The sequence below is a fragment of the Silurus meridionalis genome, chromosome 4 (assembly GCF_014805685.1).
Source record: "Silurus meridionalis isolate SWU-2019-XX chromosome 4, ASM1480568v1, whole genome shotgun sequence".
Classification (NCBI taxonomy): domain Eukaryota; kingdom Metazoa; phylum Chordata; class Actinopteri; order Siluriformes; family Siluridae; genus Silurus; species Silurus meridionalis.
The window spans coordinates 5001791-5024628 of record NC_060887.1 but is presented as its reverse complement, the minus strand read 5'-3'; the positions used below and the strand labels follow the sequence as shown (position 1 = coordinate 5024628).

General features: G+C 41.4%; 1 protein-coding gene and 2 long non-coding RNA genes across 11 annotated transcripts in view; 2 read left to right on the top strand and 1 right to left on the bottom strand.

Moving 5' to 3' along the window:
• Positions 1 to 9729, top strand: part of LOC124384677 — a 50827-nt gene extending 41098 nt beyond the window's left edge. Inside the window, exons 1-14 of one of the 6 annotated variants that reach the window (XR_006925463.1) lie at positions 2734 to 2963; positions 3794 to 3859; positions 4572 to 4604; positions 4731 to 4953; positions 5563 to 5806; positions 5890 to 6239; positions 6534 to 6613; positions 7210 to 7321; positions 7481 to 7722; positions 7955 to 8080; positions 8176 to 8257; positions 8372 to 8470; positions 8996 to 9087; positions 9346 to 9729. This is a non-coding gene — a long non-coding RNA (uncharacterized LOC124384677). Of the gene's footprint in view, positions 1 to 2733; positions 2964 to 3284; positions 3488 to 3793; positions 3860 to 4368; positions 4605 to 4730; positions 4954 to 5562; positions 5807 to 5889; positions 6240 to 6533; positions 6614 to 7209; positions 7322 to 7480; positions 7723 to 7954; positions 8081 to 8175; positions 8258 to 8371; positions 8471 to 8995; positions 9088 to 9345 lie in introns of those variants that run through there. The other 5 variants (XR_006925458.1, XR_006925459.1, XR_006925462.1 and 2 more) reach the window with 5 other exon arrangements.
• LOC124384584 (little elongation complex subunit 1-like) overlaps positions 1 to 22838 on the bottom strand; it is a 294671-nt gene that overhangs the window by 96482 nt on the left and 175351 nt on the right. The gene's annotated exons all lie outside the window — the stretch shown is intronic.
• LOC124384736 lies at positions 9853 to 20901 on the top strand. 2 transcript variants are annotated; one of them, XR_006925550.1, is made up of 5 exons: positions 9853 to 9913; positions 13693 to 13732; positions 13886 to 13943; positions 19707 to 19927; positions 20005 to 20893. It is a non-coding gene; the product is annotated as an uncharacterized LOC124384736 (long non-coding RNA). The 2 variants fall into 2 exon arrangements; XR_006925551.1 differs by lacking the exon at positions 9853 to 9913 and having other exon boundaries at positions 13436 to 13732; positions 20005 to 20112; positions 20842 to 20901.

Here is a 22838-nt window from a genome sequence, read left to right as displayed (position 1 = left end):
GAGAAAGAAGAAAGCCATTCTGCTACAGATGGTGCAAAAGCTGGAGGCTACTTTGGCTTCTGAGCGAAAGCAGCAGGAACAGGACATAACTGAGAGAAGCCAGAGCTGGGCGAGAGAACAAAAACAACTGGAGGAACGTGTTGCTCAGCTTGAGGTCACTTTGGAACAGACCACCATGGAGCTCCAGTCTTCCCTGAAAATCAATGAGGAACTGGAGAAAACTGTAGACTGTGAGAGAGAGAGCTGGACGAGAGAACAAAAGAAAGTGGAGGAACATGTTGCTCAGCTTGAGGTCACTTTGGAACAGACCACCATGGAGCTCCAGGATACTCAGAACTGTGAGAAAGTAAAAATAGTGCAGAGCAGGAGAGATCATTTGATCAGAGAAAAAGAGCGACTGGAGGAACGTGTTGCTCAGTTTGAGCCCACGTTGGATTTTGAGGAAAAACAAGAGGACGAAAGAGAGAAAACTAAACTTGACATAGAGGAGAGGAACAACTTACAGCTTCAGACCAACAGGGGGCTCCAGGATACCCAGAATCTCTGTGAGGAAGAAAAGAAGACTTCAGAGAATAAAACAGATCATTATATGAGAGTCCGAGAGCGATGGGAGGAAATTGTTGCTCAGCTGAGACAAGAAAACATTCAAAAGAAAAGGAGAAATAGAAAAAAAAGAAGACGACAAGAGAAACAGAGAGTCTGAACACTTTTACTACAGCGAGACACAATAAACACTATTAAATAAATAAAGATTTTGAATTTCAATCATGTCTAATGTCTCTTCATCACAGAGAGCATTCAATGATGGCATTTTTTTTCTTGAAATCCACTTTAGTAAAGTCAGTGATGTTTGATGTCCTTAAAGAAAAGGAATTTGACAGAAACTGAAGTTGAGGTATTTTCTTGCAGCTTTAGTGCTTTGTTCATTTTGAGCTCTGAAAGCAATATAGCTGACAGTTAATGTGGGCAGAACCTGATTCACTTAAACATCTGTACTTTATAATTAATCACATGGATTGGCACAAGAAAGTGGATGATCTTTCAGCAGTTATTCTGACAGGGTTAACACTGGATTCACCTCACAACACCTGAACACTACTGCTGGATGGAGCAGCGGGTGCGTGCTGGCGGCGGTTGGTGAATGGAGGGTGGAGCCGGGGAAACGGCGGTGAGAAGCAGATCTGTGGCTGATGGGACTAATCAGTGTGCTCTGTTTTAGTGACTGGTGACGAGGAGAAAAAGGAGAAAGACACAAGCAGAGCTGAACATGTGTGTGTGTGTGTGTGTGTGTGTGTGTGTGTGTGTGTGTGTGTGTGTGTGTGTGTTGGTCCTGTTGACTTCAATAGTAAGGAATGTAGACCTGAGATCCTGATTATTGGTCTTTTATTACCCATAAGGCAGTGGTTTTTAACCTTTTTGAGGCGTGACTCATTGTTTACATGAAGAAAACACAGTGCATGTAGGGTACGGTCTCAGGAGCCCTGCAGTAAGTGTGCTGTGTGCATGTGATTGATGAATGTGCAGGTAGAAATTCAACTGAAACTGCATTCAATCTGGTTGATTATCAAGCAAGTTATTTTTAACTACATTTAAGTTCCTGTTATAGGATAACTTGCAATTCTGTAAATTCCAACTTTATTTCCATTAATTCCTGTTAATACCTAAATATTCCTGATAATTCATATGGGAAGTTTCCAGTCTTGAAAATTCCTGCAACCACATTCCTAGGAAATACATGAGCTGTTCCTTGGTCTTGGGCACAGGGATATTTTGCCTGCCTTTTTTTTGTCTTTTAAGTTTTACATTGTTCTGATATCAGATGCCCCAAGAAATTGCAGTTTAGACACAGAAGCTTTGTGTATGTGAGGATCCTCTATAATTATTTGGAGAAAGAGTCTGGTGTCATTATGCCATGGCTTGGGAAGTCGGGATGTTGTTAATAAATGTGAACTGATTTAATGTCATACAGTGTGTCTGTGTTCTACATTACAGTGGGGTCTGAGGTTCGGTTCCCAGCGTGTTGTTTCCTTACATTTTTTTATCCAGGGCCCAAAATCTTTCCACTGATCTCTCACACATTTAGAAAGTGATCTATGCAGAGCTGAACATCTCACCATGAATGGTGAACAACCTCATGCATAATTTTCTTTTCCCCTCTTCTATTTGTTTCAATTTTTATTTGAGCATACAATACAATACAATACAATACAATACAATACAATACAGGTGTGAATCTACCTGTCATGAGGAGTGTATTGGAGAGTGTATTTGTAAATTATCTGCTAGGTGGCAGTAGTGGTACACTCACTGTAAAGCTGTACAACAGGGGTCAACTACGGTGGCCGAGAAGTGCAAAACAGATTAACAAATCCAAAAACAAATTAACAAACCAGAAAACACAAGTCAGACAAACTGGAAAATGTAGGTATAGTTTGTGAATGTAAACTTACCGATCATTGGACAAGACACCTGTCAGTCAAGATATACAGGTGAATGACAGGTGTCTTCTCCAATGATTGATAAGTTTCTATTGTCTGACTTGTCGCTGTGTTTTTCGGATTTGTTAATGTGTTTCGTGCAATAATTCAGACAAACCAGGAAAATGTAGGTATAGTTTTGTTTCTTTGCAGACTTTCCTGAAGCCCCTAAATTAATAATGGTCATAGTGACATTGGTAACATTGCATTAATGTAATAATATCTGATAGCCATTAGAGGGCACTCTCGTGCTGCATGTGGGTGTGTTTGCAGTGTGCAGAGTAAACGAGTAAAAAACGCTGTGCAGTCATGTCTCCGGTTCTTTCTGCGCATGCTCCGAACTTAATGGGATAATATGTGTTTTATAGCATAATGATGCAAACATAACATTATTTACATTCATCACATTACTGTGCTGGAAAACAATACAAATTAAATAAAAAAGAAGAAAAAGTGTAGAAGAAGAAAAGCGGGACAAAGACAGAGGTAATGCGATGTAATGAATGGTGATGATCATATAAATAAACTAAGTTTAGTAAGTTGGACAAGAAATTATGAGTCAGTTTATGTCACACAGATTTTTATTTATTTATTTATTTTTTATCTCCATTCAGTGTCATTACAAAATAGGTTTAAATTTGTGGAGATTTTATTTGTACATAGTTTTCTTTTCTTTAAAATAGATTGATTGAATGCCATTGGGAATGGTAGAGGGTTATTTATATTTACTCCCATGTCATCACGTGGGAGGGGCTGATTTGAATGTCTGACATCTACTCCAATGGCAGTCAGCTTCAGATCAGTGTAGTGGTGGATGGAGTTCACCTGGAAGCATCAGTGGATTTCATGCTGAAGATGCTGAATAAGCTGGACATTGACATTTTTAAAATATATTTTATATCATATTTCAACAGATCAACGAATAAAAGAATGCTCTTAGCATGGAAAACGGTGTATTTGTGGCCTGTACACAATAATATAGAAGAAAGACAAGAAACAGCATTGAGCAAGTATAAGAAAAAACATCTTGTGTTTGGATAAACAATGTTTTTTTTTCTTTTCTTTTCTAAAATAAAAACGTTACTTATGTTCGGGGTCGATTTGACTCCGATCAGATATCAATGTTTGTTTGTTTTTAAAGAAAAAAAGAATAAATGCTTTTATTTTACACTCATTAACAAGACAATGTAGTTATGAACAAATTTGCTTTACAAAACACAGGAAGCTGAAAGCAGCTGAGATGTAAATATCAGAGAGAACATTAAATATGATGACAAATGTAGTGACAGACATTTTCATGTTGTTCTAATCAACAGTATTGGGTGACCTACGTTCCTGTGGTGGTGAACATGACTGCGAGTTCTCCAGAAGAACAAATGCTGGTAATGTACAGTTCAAACACACACTGTTTTTCACACAGAATAAACTAAAGCCCATCACTTCCTCATCACCTAAACACACTGTTCATTTAGATTTTACTTACGGCAGCCAAACGGCTCATTTTGTAAACTCCTTGATCACTTACTCTGTCTTTAAGGGAACTAAACGAAGAGGAATGAATGAAAAGTGGTATCCAATCTGTGATATTATTATGGACCCGATTATGGTTCAGAACGATCTATAAAACATAACTGACTACTAAAATCAGATTGTCAAAATGTCCATATAGAGGAGTATGAGCGCAACTGGCAACCGCTCTAAAAGGCCACAGCTCTGATTTGATTAAACAGAGTGAAGGTTATTCATGAAGTATATCAGAATTGTACAAATCAATTAAACTACTTACTCTATGAACTCTATTTAAACAAAATCATTACTGAGTTTGGACCAAAATGATATCTGTATGCTAATGTGTGCTAATCAGGAAATACGTTCTACCTACCTTTCCTAGCCTGACTTTAAAATCCCACCCCTGTCTGGCCTGCACTTCCTCCCTCACTCTGCCCTGTCTTTCCCTCCTGCATTGCCTGAGTTTCTCTCACCCACATTACTTCACCTACATTACCATACCTAACTGTGCTATATGGGATGTTCTACTATAATGATCAGGCCGTGTACAACCAGACTCCATTCCCAATGGTCCCTCCACTGCAGCAACATCCATCTACCAAGAGGAAGAGGAAAACGGTGCGTGTGCTTACTCTTTGTTTCAGTACTGGTTCATTTACTGAGTATATGAGCCTCAATGATAATTTTTAGATTTTTGACTCGTCTAGTCTGTGATTTAATTGCTACTGTCTCTGTTGTCTACAGATGAACAGCTTGAGAGTTATTCAGTAAAATCTGCTGCATTAGATGGCGCTAAAAAGTCTACCTCTTCAGCTGAGCCCGGTCCTGCACAAGCCGTCACACCAAAGCCAGATAAAACAGAGCCTGTGCACGTGCCCCCAGAGGTTCCAGCTTCTGCTCTATTCACCATCGATGAGCCGAAACAGACACGGCTCCTCGTCCTGACGACTCCCGATCGCTCAGAGAGGTGAGTTTAGGGCTCGTCGCTGTCCCTGCACTGGATTTTAACTGGTCAAAATCTTCTACAATGTGACTAAATTAGACGTGTAGTCCAGCATTTTCCAACATGTTTTAATTAAGACGTATTGCAAATTGTTAAACTGTTGTGCATGTTAAACGTGTTGAATACAAAAGTAGCCTGAAAGAACAAATCCGTACTTTTAGAAATAAGACTCGTACTTTTTAAATACGTTTTCTACAAATAATAGAATTCGACATCTTTAAATTTCAATATGCAATATTATCTTTTGGTAATAGCGTATAAAAATCTCACATAATCCCTCCTTTTTCCCACAACTGCCCTTTGACTTTCATTGTACTCGAGTCATGAGTAACGTTTTCTGCTCGTCTCAATAAACTAGGAGGCATGTTAGCTCTTCGTTGTAGTTATTGCACATGGACTACAAATACTGTAGATATAAACTGAGGTGCAACACTGGAGTGTTTCTTTAAATAACTATATATAAATATATAAATGCTGTCGTTCACTTGGGTGAATGTGTGAAACCTACATTTACACTACAAATTTACAGTAATCCTGGTGTTTTATTATTAATTGGGTGTGTTTGTGTGTTAGGATAAGCCAGAGCTCGCTTTCCAGCAGTCTGACTTTGACCTTGAGCCAGTCTCAACCACAGTCGAGAATTCCAGTGTGTCTCCTGTGATTGTGGAGCATCTGACTTAAGCAGAAACACCAGCAGATGAGATCGAAGCGCAGGAAGCCGAGCCGCCGAAGAACGAACCTGAGCCCGGCTCTGAGGATGAAAGCAACGATGGGGTCCTTTCACCTGTCGAAGAGCCCAACAACAGCACCATGCACAGTGAGACCTACTTCTTCTGACTCGCACACTTCTTCATGTTTTTCACTACTTTTCATGTCTGCTTTTGCTCGTTCCTTCCTCAGAGCCAGAGATGGAGAATAAGAGGATACAATATAGTAGAGACTTTCTTTTGAGCATTCAGTTCATGCCTGATTGTATGCAGAAACCAGAGGGGCTTCCATCCATACCTGGATGCAGATATTATTTAAATACAGTCGTGCTGATGTTGTGTGTTGAGATTTTCCGGACGGTGCGCGGTTTCCTTAACAAACTGACGGCAGAGATGTTTAATCAGCTGATGAAGCAGGTGAAAGAGATCCACATCGACACAGAGGAGCGATTAAAGGGTGTCGTCAACCTGATTTTTAAGAAAGCCATTGATGAGCCCAACTTCTCCGTGGGGTACAGGGTCATGTGTAAATCTCTGGCTGCGGTAAGTAAAACATCACATCTCCTTCTTTATGTTTTAGTGCATTTAAGCCTCTTTGTGATTCTAACTGTGGAATCACATTGAAAATATCCACATGGATGCCAAAATTGAGGAGCAGGAGAAGCAAAGAAAAGTTCAAGAAAAGCTACGATCCATGGGCATGAATAGGCCAGGTTATAGAGGGCATATGTGTTCTAGACTAATCCTTTTTACAGCTTAGTCCAATTTCTTTTCACAGCACTTAACCAATGCACTGCAACTTTTTGTTGTTATTTCTTGGTTTTTTTTTTTTTACAGTATTTTCAAGTCATGAGACCATGAACACTGTGAGCATGAACATTACAATAGACTTCAACAAGATCCCTAAAATCAACAAGGTACTGACTTTACATGTGCAGAAACATGCTTTTCAAATGCAAGCTTGAACTACTTCAGTCAGCATTTAAAGCTTGAGATGTAGATGCACTCAAACCTGCTGGTGAAACGATTTATGTAGTTGAAAAGTGTTTACCTTTAAGAGTTGCCTGAACTAAGCGTTAGAAATCCCCAAATGTTTGTGGATTTAGAGCTATAGGAGAGCTGCTTCATTCCTCTTTTAATAAAAAACTTTTTAAACATTTTTTGGTTTTCTTTGGCCTGGATCTTCTCCTCAGCCCTCGCTGTTTTCTCCTCCCGTTCTTCCATTTTTCATTCTGCAGCGTCTTCTGTGTTACCTGTTCAGAGTTTAGCGGGTGGTGCATCAGTAAGAATGGTCCGTGCGGAAACGCGGTGCTCTGTGTGTAGTTAAATGGACTAAGCCAAGTTATTTGCCTCGATGCTTTTTTGTATTCGAATTACTCGAGTTACACAATTCACACAATTTAAGTAATGTTATGGAATTCTACTTCAAAACTGGCAATCTGTTAAAGTACACTTTTTTCTACCAGGTTTATAAGAAGCGTTCTTATTTGAACTGAATTGTGTTTGTGTGTAGTTACCAGCAGATGATAAGATTTATTTGGGACCGAATTTCGGGGGACGACGGCTGAACTGGAAGAACGGCTGCGATGGAGAAACTAGCGCTAGAGCCACATCCGGAGCATCAGGTGAGTCTGTAGTGAATGTAGTCTGTGTTCTTTTTCAGCTTTCTCCTGTGTTCATGTTGTTCAAAGCGAGTTGTGATTGTAGGTGTTGTTCTTGAAACTTTATTCAGTTTAATGCATGAGCATTTTTAGTCATGACACATCATGTCTCTTGTGTTTCAGTAAAACTCGACGCAGTGCCAGACTCGACTACAAACAAGCCTGCGCTATCAGAGGAGGAAATGGAGAAACGCTCTAAATCCATTATTGAGGAGTTTCTACACATAAATTATTACAAAGTAATGATTTCATGCAGTGACCTGGACCACGCTGGAGCGAAACCAGATCACACGTGACCACGTGGGTCATCTGTTCCATCAGCTGCTGCAGGCTGGGATCCTCTCCACATCTCAGTTTTTTAAAGGGTGAGTGACATTCCTGCACCACACAGCTCCGTCTCCCACTGGCACCAGAGACACTACTGTCTGCGTCATGAGATGTCCACAGCTTGATGACATATTTACACTCAATGGGGTTATTGTAACATTATTATGAATACGCTTGTGTTTACATTTGGTCATTTTTAGAGAATTTTATAAGAGAATCAGAATCCTTTATCCTTTTCCCCCATTTTCTTACCTCTCCTTGTTTACACAGGCTCTCAGAAACCCTCGAGATAGCAGATGATATGGCGATTGACATTCCTTATGTATGGCAGTACATAGCGGAGCTCGTTAATCCTGTGCTTCGGGAAGGAGGAATCTCTTTGAGAGAATTATTAATGTATTTACAGTTACATTTGAGACTATATATATACATTTTTTGCTGGAAAGGAAGTTGGTGTTTGTTTTTAATTGTCGATTTCTTGTGAATTCCAGTTAATTTAGCAAACCACTACTTCCTGTGGCAAGAGCCGGCATATTATTTGCAGAAATATTGCAGCTTCTCTGCAAACAAATGGTGAGCTGTGAGATCTTCTATAGAACATGACTGAAAAAAGGAAAGTGTTTTGTCATACTAGTTGAAAAAGGTTCTTTTGTGTTCAAGTCATTGCTGTGTTTTTCTTTACTTTAGAGCCAAAAGGAAGTGGAGGCCTTATGGAGAGACTCTAAACTGAGCTGGGCTGATTTTCTTCCTGAAACCGTGGATGGGAACAACTTCATTACTGAGCAGGTGAGCTGTTGGCTGCACACTAGATTTAGACTCCACTGGACGATCTGGACCAAACAGGATCCAGTGGGCAGTAGATTTTCTACTACTTGAGTAATAATAATAGAAGAGCTGAGTAAAAGTGACAGCATAGTTATTTTATGAAATCATTTTGCTTGAAAATTGATTTGAAATATTATTGTTTATGTCTGATCTAATCGCTTGGCTCGGCATATTTTTGGCTGGTTGTTACAGAGGGCTTTTAAAAACGTACAATAATCAATATGGGTTAAAACTCATACTGTGATCAGTTTAATTTGTTAGTATAAGAACATTGTCAGTGAACTCAATTGGCAGCTCGTCTGATCAGAAAAGAGAAAAGTGTTTGTGTTTGTGGTGTAAAAAGCAGTGTGTTGGTTGGGTAGACTTGATGCAGTTTTATTTCTAAACCAGCACAAATGTTGCCTTTAAGAAGAACATCTTCAGAGGGGTTTTCTCTCGTCCTGGTATCATAAGTGTAGATAAACATAGGTTGTGTTTAATTGACAGCCCTGATGAAGTCTGATGACCTGAAGAGGGTGGAGCTGAGACTTCAGACAGCAGACGGACTTCTGAGGAGGAACATCAGCACCACACGAGAGGTTAGAGGTCACCCAACATGTAATTAATCCTGGAGGAATTAAGTGTGATTAGAGAGATAGTGATTTAAATGTGTGTGTGTGTGTGTGTGTGTGTGTGTATACTGAAAAATGTATTTAATTTGTTTGTTGTGTGAATTGCCAATTTATTATTATTTATTTTCATATTTTATTTATGTATTTATTTGTAAATGTATTTACTGTAAATTCTTATTAAAGATAAAGTAAGTGCAGATTGTTGTTATTTATTTATCTTTTTAGGTGGCAGCAGGATGGGGGCAGGTCATGACGTGGATGAAACTGTGGACGAAATCTCCGCGAGACAGAACGCCATACTGTGATCCTTGGAGATTCCATCGTCCGGCATGTCTGCGCTACCGGAGTCAAAGGTAAGGTGCACACTCGCTGTTTTCCTGGTGCTCGTGTTCTCGATGTCGCTGCACAGGTACCCGCGATCCTGAACGAGAACTTCGGAGCGGTTGTTCTCCATGTCGGAGCAAACGACACCCGGCTGAGGCAAACAGAGATCTTAAAGAGGGATTTCAGGATCCTGGTGGAGACGGTACGCAGCACATCACCCACAACGAGGATCATAGTGTCAGGACCTCTTCCCACTTACCAGCGAGGGGCTGAGAAGTTTAGTAGACTCTTTGCACTAAATGAATGGTTACAGTCATGGTGTCGAGAACACAAACTTCTCTTTATTAATAACTGGAACTGTTTCTGGGAGCGTCCGAGGTTCTTCTGCCCTGATGGCCTGCACCCCAGCAGAGTTGGAGCAGCAGTGCTATCAGATAACATCTCTAGGATACTTCACACCATCTGACTGGTAAGACATCAGGAAATTTACGACTATGAGAACATTTATACAACAAACCAAATAGTTACAAGTTCACACACAGCCCAGTTTATAGAAACCGTATCTATTCCTCATGTAGTAAAACCAAGAATTAAATACACAAGATCCAGAAATAATCTTATTGCAGTTAAAACTGAAAAATGCCAGATAAACAAACACCAAAAAGTTCTAAAGTTTGGATTTTTTTCTAAAATCTTAGACATAAATGGGAGATTTAAAATGGGTCTGTAATTTGATAGCGTGTTTGGATCCAAATTAGGTTTCATGATGAGGGGCTTAATAACTGCTAACTTGAGGGATTTATGGACGTGGCCTAAAGATTTAGCTTTAGGTCACGTCCATAAGATTGTTCCAGAGTTTAGCTCCTAAACTCTGAAATAGTCTTCCTGACAGTGTTCGGGGCTCAGACACACTCTCCCAGTTTAAGTGCAGATTAAAAACGTATCTTTTTAGCACGCCTACACATAACACACATCTCACATCATAACCTTGTGCTCCAGAACATCTGATCACATGCACATTATCAACTTGTGCTGTTAATATCATGAACAGCAGCTACGCTAATTTCTCTCCATTGCTTCTCTTTCTCTCCCCATCCCGAGGTTTGGCCATAACCATAAAGAATGTAGAAGACTGCAGAAAGAACATCACTTATAATCTTATACTCCAGTGCTCATGTTAGTTCTCACTCTCCAGTGTTCTATATTGTTGAAAGATTTATGATCAAACTCTTGATGTACCCAAATGAGGATGGGTTCCCCTTTTGAGTCTGGTTCCTCTCAAGGTTTCTTCCTCATAACATCTAAGGGAGTTTTTCCTTGCCACAGTCGCCACGGCTGCTCATCAGGGATAAATACACACCATTCACCTTAACTGTTGATTTCTGTTAAGCTGCTTTGAGACAATGTCTGTTGTGAAAAGTGCTATAGAAATAAACTTCACTTGACTTAAAGTTGATCAGTCACACCATGAAGTTATGGGAAAGAGTAGTGGAAGCCAGGCTGAGAGAAGGTGACCATTTGTGAGATATGTGAGGTACCACAGATGCAATATTTGCTTTGAGAATGTTGATGGAGAAGTATAGAGAATGTCAGAAGCAATTACATTGTGAGTTTGTGGATTGTAGAGGACAGAGTAGTTTGGAGACTGTTATGTTAGTTGTATTGTTATTACTGACACATTCAGGGGTGTAGACATCATTTCAAAATTTAGAGGAACAGAAGAGTCAAATGTAATAATAATAAAAAAAAATGGGTATATTGACAGGTTTTATTTTCTCTTACTCCTTTTAGACTGGGCCTTGAAAACGTGAACACAGGAATTTACATTGTTAAATGTAAATGTCCCCCAAATCCCCCAGGTATTCTACACCAGATCTTTTATGTCGATGAACCCTATTATCTCGAGCACAAGGGGGGAAAAATTGCCACTTAACGTCGTTTATCTTGATCCGCATGACCAACGTTGGCTTTTGCCACGTCGCCATCTCACTACCGTATTTTCGCGTATATAAGATGCTTCTTATAGAAAGTTTTACATCCCCCTCACCCAGGGTGCGTCTCATATACGCGAAAATACGGTAGTGAGACGGCACTGTGCAGCCGCAGAACTCACGGAAGTGGCGGAGAAATCAAGCCTTACAGATGCTACTGGTGTAGGACACTTTTCAGAGCTGTGTGTCAGAGTGATATGACTCGAGAATTTAATGTTGACACTGGTTAGCTTTTTGTAAAAACGAACTACACCCCGCCCGTTTTTTGTGATTTTGTGAGCGATCTTTGTGTTTGCAATGTTGGAGAATATAATAAAGGTTTGTATGGAGAATGGATGGTGGTTTGTATTGTATACTGGTAAATCTCTGCTGTTAGTTGGTGCACATATGCCTTTTGTTGTTAGCAAACATGTATGTACATTTTTATAGCATGCCTTCATCAAACAAATTGCGGCAACGCTGTTGTGTAAAAAACCTCCAAAAACACGTGCATGTACATTCTCATTTATTAACGCACATCATGTACATAAAGAAATTTCAAGCACGTTAATATATTGCTGCCATATTGATTTTTGTTTGTCTCGATGCCGGCGACATAACCGGGTTCCACTGTAATATTAATATGAGGTGAGGTCCAGGTACCAGTGTGACACTAAAACAGGTAGAAGTAATAAGTACTTTTTACTGAAGTACATGTCAGAGCCAAGACTTCTTTACTTTCACTTGAGTAAAAAAGTATAATCAGTACTTCAACTTTTACCCGAGTATTTTAAAACATGAGTATCTGCACTTCTACTTAAGTAAAGGATGTGTGTACTTTTGCCACCTCTGATTTGATAGAAATGTATCATGCAGTAATAATGTGCTTTTACTGTCTTACACACTGAAAGCAGAAACATTCAAACTATACACACCTTTAAGTGCCAGAAGCTGGTTTTCAATACCAGAGTTCCTTTAAAAAAGAAAAAGAAACGTTCAGATAGAAGACGATGTTCTTGATTTTGGTTGCAGACATTTAAATAGATTCAATGTGACCAAATCACATGACATGATCGATAATACATTGGGGGTTTCACAACAGACATTGTCTCAAAGCAGCGTTACAGAAATCAACAGTGAAGGTGAATGATGTGTATTTATCCCTGATGAGCAGCCGTGGTGACTGTGGCAAGGAAAAACTCCCTTAGATGTTATGAGGAAGAAACCTTAAGAGGAACCAGACTCAAAAGGGGAACCTCATCCTCATTTGGGTACATCAAGAGTTTGATCATAAATCTTTCAACAATACAGAACACTGGAGAGTGAGAACTAACATGAGCACTGGAGTATAAGAAGAGCTGCTGTTCATGATATTAACAGCACAAGTTGATAATGTGCATGTGATCAGATGTTCTGGAGCACAAGGTTATGATATGTGATGTGTGTTATGTGTAGGCTTTGCTAAATAGATATGTTTTTAATCTGCACTTAAACTGGGTGAGTGTGTCTGAGCCCCGAACACTGTCAGGAAGACTGATCCAGAGTTTAGGAGCTAAATGTGAGAATGATCTACTGCCTTTAGTGGACTTTGCTGTTCTAGGAACTACTAGAAGCCCAGAGTTTTGAGATCTCAGGGAGCGTGATGGATTGTAGTATGTTAAAAGATTGGAGAGATACATGGGAAGGATACAGAAGGATATTCAGTAAAAATAAAGAATAAACAGTAAAAAAATAAATTACTTGTGTCTGTGTTCCGCATCTTCAAACTTTTTGAGTCTACAGTCAGTTTCTTTTATATTTTAAAAAAATTACCCAAAAGAGCTCACCTGGAAGCATCAGTGGAATTCATGCTGAAGATGATGAACCAGCTGGACATTGACTTTTTTTAATTGTAAATGTTTTTTTGACATAATTTGACAATAATTTGACAATCTTCCAATACAAATTAATTAATAATTTAAGAAATGTTCTGTATCGTTACTTATGAATGAACTGTTAGATTTTATGAGATGAAGGAGGGATGATAATTGGCCAAACATATCGGACAAAAGAAATCAGCAACATATATTGATCATCCTGTATCAGTCGACCTCTAGGTGTGAGTTCAAATGATATGCTCAGTTGTATGTTTGAGTTTATTGTAGTCTTTTTGATCATCTGAAGCAGAAGGCGAAAGTGATTCACGGTCTCTTGGAGCTTTTGAATGTCCTCCAGTAGCTTCTGGTATCTCATCAGATGATCTCTCTTATGCTCTGCTCTATCCTTCTTCTCCTCACAGTGATTAAGAGAATCCTGGGGCTCTCTGATGGTCAGAAGCGGTAAGTTGATCCTCTCATTCATGTCTAGTTGGTCCTTCTTGCTTTTCTCCTCCCATTTATTTCTCTTAAATTCCAAACTGGCCTCGAGCTGAGCAACACGTTCCTGCAGTTGCTTTTGTTCTGTCACACAGCTCTCTCTCTCACGTTCTACAGATTTCTCCTGTTCCTCGTGGAGTTTCAGGGAAGACTGGAGCTCGGTGATGTTCTGGAGGTGTGTGTCGTTTCTATGATTTATGTTCTGTTCACGCTGCTTTCGCTCCATAGCTAAAGTAGCCTCCAGAGTGTGCACCTTCTGTACCAGAATGGCTTTCTCTTCTTTCTCTTCTGTTATCTTCTCTATCATCAGATTAAGAAATGCATCCCAATCTGTAACTCCTTTCTGCATGTGCTCCAGACGAGTTTCTCAAAGTGGAAATATGATCATTATTTCACGTTAGTTGAGTATAAAGACAAAAACTTTTTAGTCTAATGTAAGCTGTGTCTTTCTGGTTCGAAGCTCGTATCACAACAGCAGAAGCCACTGCAGTTTTGGATTCTGAGTATACAGTGGAACCCGGTTATCTCGCCCTCGGTTACCTCGACAACCCTATTAAGTCGACATTTTTTAAGTGGAACCGCCAAATTCTCGCTTTTTCTAAGCATTTTTTATCGGTTATGTCGATATGTCTTTTTTATGTCGCCGAACCCTAATATCTCGAGCACAAGGGGGGAAAAATTTGCCATTTAACGTCGGTTTCTCGGTGCAGCCGCAGAAGAACTCGCGGAAGTGGCGGAAAGATCAAGTCTTACAGCTGCTACAGGTGTTTGTATTGTATACTGGTGAATCTCTGCTGTTAGTTAGTGCACATATGCCTTTTGTTGTTAAATGTTATGCGATGAACTGGAGGCGAAAGCCGGTCTTTGTATGAACGTGGGATGACCAGCAAAAGCATAGAATGAACACCGGCTGTATCGGGGAGAGGGAGGGAGGGGTGTGTGTGTGTGTGTGTGTGTGTGTGTGAATCCGTGGTGCGCTTTGGGAAGAAAAGCGCAGCCGTTAAGAGAGTGCTGGTGGGAAGCCACGTACCGGGATCCGCTAAACAAGCACCATATATGCGCGATTAAAGCCCGGAGCTTCAGAGAAAGCGGCCGAGAAAGCACCTGACACACTGAAGGGGGCCGAAGGGGGCGTGGCAGGTGGATTCCTGACAGATAAACATGTACTGTATGTATTTTTATAGCATGTCTTCATCAAACAAATCGCAGCAATGCTGTTGTGTAAAAAAACCCTTCAAAAACACGTGCATGCACATTCTCATTTATTAACACACATCATGTACATAAAGAAATTCCAAGCATGTTAATATATTGCCGCCATTTTGATTTTCGTTTATCTCGATTATCGGTTATCTCGATGCTTTTTGGCGACCCCCTAGAACATCGACATAACCGGGTTCCACTGTATTATTCAGCTTGTTTTGTTCTTTATTTCAGAAATGCTCAAATCAAATCAAATCAAATCAAATTTTATTTGTCACATACACATACATACAGGGTACGACATGCAGTGAAATGCTTTTAACGACGGTCCGGCATGAGGGAATAAAAAAAAGGGTAAAAAAGGGGGATAAAAATATAAATATAATAACAAAATTTAAAGAAAAATATAGTAAGAAAAGGCAGATAAATAAAGATATCAGGATATCTAAATATATATGTATATATACATACATTACATATATACTTATATATACACATACACGGAAAATATTTTTATGGCAGTGTGCAGTTAACCAGTAAACAACAGTAAACATTAAACGAGTTAGGCATGTTTTTGATTGTCCATAAGTGTCCATGTGCAGTAAGGTGTGGTGTAAAGTGTCCTTGTGCGGAATGTTAGGCATGTTTTGATTGTCCATAAGTGTCCATGTGCAGTAAGGTGTGGTGTAAAGTGTCCTTGTGCGGAATGGTGTGGTATAAAAAAAAGAATATAAGAAATATGAAATAAATATGAAAAAGAAAAATGAAAATATGAAAAGTAAAGTGCACTGTGCTGTGCAGGTCCAGTGTATAATGTGCGGTAGCACGAAAAGTGTGATTGTGCAGGGGAAAAAAGTGTGATGATGGAAAGAGTGGGCCAGTTCTTAGATCCTGGATGTTTCCTGGTTTAAACTCCGAATGGCCTGCGGGAAGAAGCTCCTCCTCATTCTCTCTGTGGTCGCTTTCAGGGAGCGGAAGCGTTTCCCCGAACGCAACAGAGAAAAGAGTCCATTGTTGGGATGGCTGAGGTCCTTCACGATTTTCCTGGCTCTGGTCCTGCACCGCATGCTGTAGATGTCCTGCAGGTCAGGAGCTCGGTGTGGATGGTACGTTCAGCTGAACGCACCACCCTCTGGAGGGCTCGTCTGTCCTGCATGGTGCTGTTCCCGAACCAGGAAGTGATGCTACCCGTCAGAACACTCTCAATAGTGCAAGTGTAAAAAGTCTTAAGCACCTGAGAGGGTAGTTTAAAGTCCCTTAAGCGTCTCAGATGGTACAGACGCTGCCGGGCCTTCTTCACCAGGGTGTTGATGTGACAGGACCAAGACAGGTCCTGTGTGATGTGAACACCCAGGTACCGGAAACTGTCCACTCTTTCCACCGGAGTCCCGCAGATGTTTAGCGGTTGGTATGACCGCTCCTGCCTCGTGCTGAAGTCCACGATCAACTCCTTAGTCTTGCTGACGTTCAGGAGAAGGTTGTTCTCCTGGCACCATCTCTCCAGGTTTTAACCTCCTGTAGGTAGGCCGTCTCGTTGTTGTTGGAGATCAGGCCCACCACAACGGTGTCGTCAGCAAACTTGATGATGGATGTGGAGTTGGAAGTGGCCACACAGTCATGTGTGTACAGCGAGTACAGCAGGGGGCTCAAAACACAACCCTGGGGGGCTCCAGTGCTGAGGGTGAGGGTGGATGAGGTGTGTTTTCCCACCCGTACAGCTTGTGGTCTGTCCGTCAGGAAGTTAGAGATCCATTGACACAGCGGCAGGCTGAGTCCCAGGACCTCCAACTTAGAGGTGAGTGTGGAGGGAATTATGGTGTTGAACGCTGAACTGTAGTCCACAAACAACATCTTTGTGTAATTCCCGTTTCTTTGGTCCAGGTGGCTGATAGTTGTGTGGAGAAGATGTGGAATTGCGTCCTCAGTCGAACGGTTCTGACGGTACGCAAACTGTAGTGGGTCCATTGTGACCGGTAGTGAGGCAGTGATGAAGTCTCTGACCAGTCTCTCAAAGCACTTCATTACTACTGAGGTCAGAGCTACAGGGCGATAGTCATTTAGGCAGGCGGGCTGGGGTTTCTTCGGGACAGGGACAATAGTGGACTGTTTAAAACATGAGGGGACAACAGACTGTTCCAGAGAGAGGTTGAATATCTCAGTGAACACCGGTGCTAGCTGGTCAGCGCAGGCTTTCAGAACCCGACCTGTGATTCCATCTGGTCCTGCTGCCTTCCTGGTATTCACTCTCTTGAATGCCCTCCTCACGTCATGCTCTGAGATGATGAATGTGTTTACCTCTCTGGCTCTCTCAGCGTGCATGCTGGTTGTGCCACTAGCGCCTCTAGCGTGGTTAGCTGCAGCCTCGAAACGAGCGTAAAAGGTGTTTAGCTCGTCTGCCAGAGAAGCGTCCGCATTCACCATTCTGGAAGATGGTGTTTTATAGTCCGTTATTGTCCTTAGTCCCTGCCACAGGCTCCTGGAGCCACCTTGTTGGAACTGTGACTCCAGTTTCCTCCCGTAGCGCCGTTTTGCATCCTTCACCGCTCTGCGAACACTGTAGGATGTAGCCTTGTACTCCTCCATGTCCCCGGTGGCGAGCCCCGTGTTGTAGGCAGCAGAGCGGGATCTCAGAGCGTCGCGGATGGTTTTATCCACCCACGGCTTCTGGTTAGGAAACGTTCTGATAGTGGTTTTTTGCACCGTATCATCCGTTAGTTTCCCGATGAATCCCACAACCGCTTCCGTAAACACGTTGGCGTCATCAGAGCTGCGCGAAACATGTCCCAGTCTGCGTCATCCAAAGCGTCCTGCAGAGCGGCCACCGATTGGTCAGTCCAGCGCGACCTCCCTCTGAACCGGAGCTTCCTGTTTCAGCCTTTGTTTGTAAACAGGCATGAGGAAGATGGAAGCATGGTCCGATTTCCCAAACGGTGGACGTGATTGTGCCTTGTAGCTGTTCTTACATGTTGTGTAGCAGTGATCCAGTGTTCTTTCGCCCCTAGTGGGGCAGGTGATGTGCTGATAAAAGTTCGGGAGTGCGCGCTGAGGTTGGCACTGTTGAAATCTCCGACCACAATGAGCGCAGCGTCCCGATGCTGTGTTTGTTGTTGCGTTAATGACTCATGTAAGTCCCATACTGCAGTGTCCGTGTCCGCTTGAGGTGGAATATAAACGGCACTGACTATGACCGAGCTGAATTCCCGAGGTAGATAGAAGGGCCGACATTTGATGGTCAGTAGTTCCAGGTTTGGTGTGCAGGAGCGTGAAAGAGGAACAATGCTCGCGCTGTCGCACCAGTGGTTGTTTACCATCAGACACACTCCACCTCCTCTTGACTTCCCCGAATCCAGTGTTCTGTCCATGCGGTAAACCGAGAAAACTCGGCCGGCTGGATGGCGTGGTCCGTACCGCTGGGTTCAGCCATGTCTCGGTGAAGCAGAGAAGGTTGCAGTCCCGAATGTCTCTCTGGAACTTGACCCTTGCCCTGAGGTCGCCGAGCTTGTTCTCCAGTGACTGGACGTTGGCTAACAGGATACTAGGTAAGGAGCGCGGTGTGCGCGTGCCCTCAGCCTGTTCCTGACGCCGGCTCGTTTCTCGCGGACGCCGGTACGGGTCGCGCCCTTTGTTCTCCTCAGGATCTCTCTCGGCCAGCATGGGTCCGGGTTTAAAAGCGGGAAAGGTGAGTGCATTGTACACCAATAGATATAAGAGTGTCTCTGTCATACCTAATGGTGTCCATCTTGTGTAGATGGAAATAAAACTAATTAAATAAAAGTATAAAATAAACAAAAAGAAGAACCGTAGTCGAGCAGTCGTGACGGCAGCCGACCTCACCGCGCCGTCTTTGTCCCTTGTGATATATTCAGTTTGTGCTGCTCTGACTTTAATAAAATAGTGTTTAAACATGACTTTGTGTTTAAGTCAGTTTTGTGTTTGTAGACCATAACACACAAAAGGGCATTAATGGGAACATTAAAGAAGGTTCTTTAAAAAAGTAACTAAAAAGTTACTTTTAACAGTAACGCATTACTTTTGAATGAATTAACTAGTAACTGTAACTAGTCACTATTTCTTAGTAACCAGCACAACACTGGGCACGAGTTTGTCCATCTTTTATTCTCCAGACGTTCAACTGTAGTCCACGGCACGTATATTTTCTGGAATTAGACTTTGAGAAAACTCAGGTAAAATTTACTACATGACCACCCACATGAACCACAATAGACTTGTACATATTTTCCTGTATTTTATTGTCTATTATGGTGTTGTTCTGGTTGTTGTTCTGATCTTTGGTGATCATGATGTACTAATATACTGCAGCACTTCATGTGTTACTGTCTTTTACAATCAACTGCATTAACATAAAGAACAGATCATTAGAAAGAACTTTTTTGTGTATGATATTGTGTATTAATGTATTTTTGCGCATGGTAGTTGTACATTGCATCACTTTTCAAGTTACTATCTCTTATTATATGTTACGTTAACGACATAAACAACAACAGATTCATGTATTTTAAAAACTAAATTCTCATACGTGCATTACATTTACATTAATGTGCTTTTTTTCGTGAGCTCATCAGTGCAGTATGTTGCATCACTTTCATGCTGTCGTCTATTATGATGTACAATATTACAAACAACAGCAGCAGATTCATAGATCTTTAAAGAAACCGTTGTACATGCATTACGCTACTGTGTTTGTTTGTTTGTTTGTTTGTGTTTGTCACACAAGGCTTTAGAGGACGACGAGTGGATATCTCGTCTGCAGCGGTAGAGGACGATGAGTGTACGCCTGCCTGCAGCGGTAGAGGACGATGAGTGTACGTCTGCCTGCAGCGGTAGAGGACGATGAGTGTACGTCTCGTCTGCAGCGGTAGAGGACGATGAGTGTACGTCTCGTCTGCGGCACTGGGGTTTGGCTCTGAAGCTGGAAACACACCTGTGTTTTATAAGGTATGTGCAGACAAAAAATGTGTATGAGAACATGATTAAACACAGGTCCCATAACCTAAAGGTCTTTATTTGTACAGAGTGAGAAATGTCCAGTGCAGGTCCACGGCCAGTCGAAACTTTTCGGTGGACCACAGAAACGTCTTTGTGGATTCCATCCTCCTAAAGTGTTCATTTCAGACTTTCAGGTGATCATCTCTTTCATGTCACGTCACTGTGGACCTGCACAACTATATTTGTGACCACACTCATGTGCTTTAAATGTCCTCTGCTGTGGGATGCAGAAATAATTGTTGCAATATTTATTTACAAAATCTCAATAAAGTGATGTTTATGTAACAAAATGCACTGGAAGAAAGACAGACAGGCAAAAGTTCACCAAGCAGAGCTTCTTTATTTTCTTTCGTTTTCACCCTGGCGTTTTCCTTTCCAGTGCTCACACCAGGGTTCACCCACACACTCGTGGTTCGGGACGCCTTTCCCTCTTGATGTTCGCCGGTGGTCCCTCCCTCACGCTTTCTCACTTTAGCGCCCGCCAGAGTTTCCTCACACACCGGCACAACTTTTCTTTGCGTCCACCAGAGTTCACCCGAGTCTGCGCTTATTTCCCCTTTTTGTTCTCGTGTCTCTCCTCTTTATTGGCGTCACCAGACTGAAACAGAGCTCTGATTAGTCTCATCAGCTGCAGGTGTTTCTTACCGCTCGTGCCGTCCGGCTCCGCCTCCACTCGCGCACCGTTGCTACAGTTTACATCCCTAATCATATAGAACAATATCTGCTTTATCTATTCCCATTTCTCATCCAGTGATCAAATAGTGGAAGCACTGAGATCAGTGTAAAACACTTTGGTTTTTGCTCAAGTGTGTTAAAGTGTGTTATATTTATAGATCTTCATTTCACTTCACTTCTGCCCTCAGACTCTCACTAGTGTACAGAGATGATTGTGGATTAAACATATTCATCCGTATCCGGTCCTTCATCTGCATCCAGTCCTGCTGTTTCTTCCAGTTCTGCTCCTTTAATTATTTCTTGCTGGTGTTTTGAGCGACTCATTTTACTGTTTATTTGTGTGGATTTACTACTATTATAATCTATAGTTATTTATGATCAGGTTGTTGTTTTAATCATTGTATTTGATTATATCTATTGTTAAATAACCTTTATTAATATATACATAGTTTTGTAATATTTGTATTTTGTGTGTTTGCATCTATTATAATTTATCATTTGATATTTTGTAGCATTTTCAGTAATTAAAAATAAAATGTTTTATCATTCATAAAACAGTGACTCATGAATTATTCTGTGAACCTGCTGAACCCATTATCATTATTATTATTATTATTATTATTATTATTATTATTATTATTATTATTATTATGTAGAATGTAAATAAACAAATACAAAACATGTGCTATATAATAAACTTTTGTTAAAAATGGTAAAGGTTAAATAAGTACATTAAGAAAATCAATATACATCCATTTTATGCCCCTTTATAGGAAAAATTAGTCAAATCATATAGATATTAATTAACATGAGTGACAAGTGATGTATTTTCATTCACATCATCAGTATTTTTGTGCACTATTGGGGGATTTATATACATTGATCTGCCAAAAACCATAACAAATGTCCATCATCTATCCATTTCCTCTTTCTTTTTCCTCTATTCCCTTCTTCCCCTTCTTTTCCCCTCTTCCCACCCCTTAACAGACTATTGATCTCCAGCTTCACACAGCTCACATCCTCAACTCTCAGTCTCACACCTAGACACTCCTATAAACTTTCCCTTTCATTCTTGCAGATACCCCTCTACCACAAATCACTCCTGTCACTCTTCTCCACCCACTCCACCCTGCCTGCACTCTTTTCTTTACTTCTCTAACACACTCTCCATTACTTTGCACTGTTGACCCCAGGTACCTGAACTCCTCCACCTTTTCCACCTCTTCTCCCTGCAACCGCATCACTCCACTGCCCTCCCTCTCATTCACACGCATGTACTTTGTCTTACTCCTACTGACTCTCATTCCCCTTCTCTCCAATGCATATGTCCACCTCTCCAGGCTCTTCTCAACCTGCTCCCTACTCTCACCACAAATCACAATATCATCCGCAAACATCATAGTCCAGGGAGACTCCTGTCTGACCTCGTCCGTTAACCTCTCCATCACCACTACAAACAGGAAAGGGTTCAGGGCCGATCCTTGATGCAGTCCAACCTTCACCCTGAACCAGTCTGTCGTACCTACTGCACACTTCACTGCCGTCACACTGTCCTCATACATGTCCTGCACCACCCTCACATACTTCTCTGACACACCTGACTTCCTCATACAATACCATAACTCCTCTCTTGGCACTCTGTCGTACGCTTTCTCTAAATCCACAAATACACAATGCAATTCCTTCTGTCCTTCTCTATACTTCTCCATCAACATCCTCAAAGAAAATAAGGCATCTGTGGTGCTCTTCCTCGGCATGAAACCATACTGTTGCTCACAGATGGTCACCTCTTCTCTCAGCCTGGCTTTCACTACTCTTTCCCATAACTTCATGGTGTGACTGATCAACTAAATTCCCCTGTAGTTACTGCAAGACTGCACATCTCCTTTATGCTTAAAGATCGGTACCAGCACACTTCTTCTCTATTTCTTATCTATATCTATATCTTCTCACCTTCCAAAATCCTGTTAAACAACCTGGTCAAAAACTCCACTGCCATCTCTCCTAAACATCTCCACGCTTCTACCGGTATGTCATCTGGTCCAACCAACTTTCCACTCTTCATCCTCTTAATCGCTGCTCTCACTTCCTCCTTACTAATCCTATCTACATCCTGCTTCACCATCTCATTCATTCATCAGCTGCTCAAAATACTCCCTCCACCTTCTCAACACACTCTCCTCAC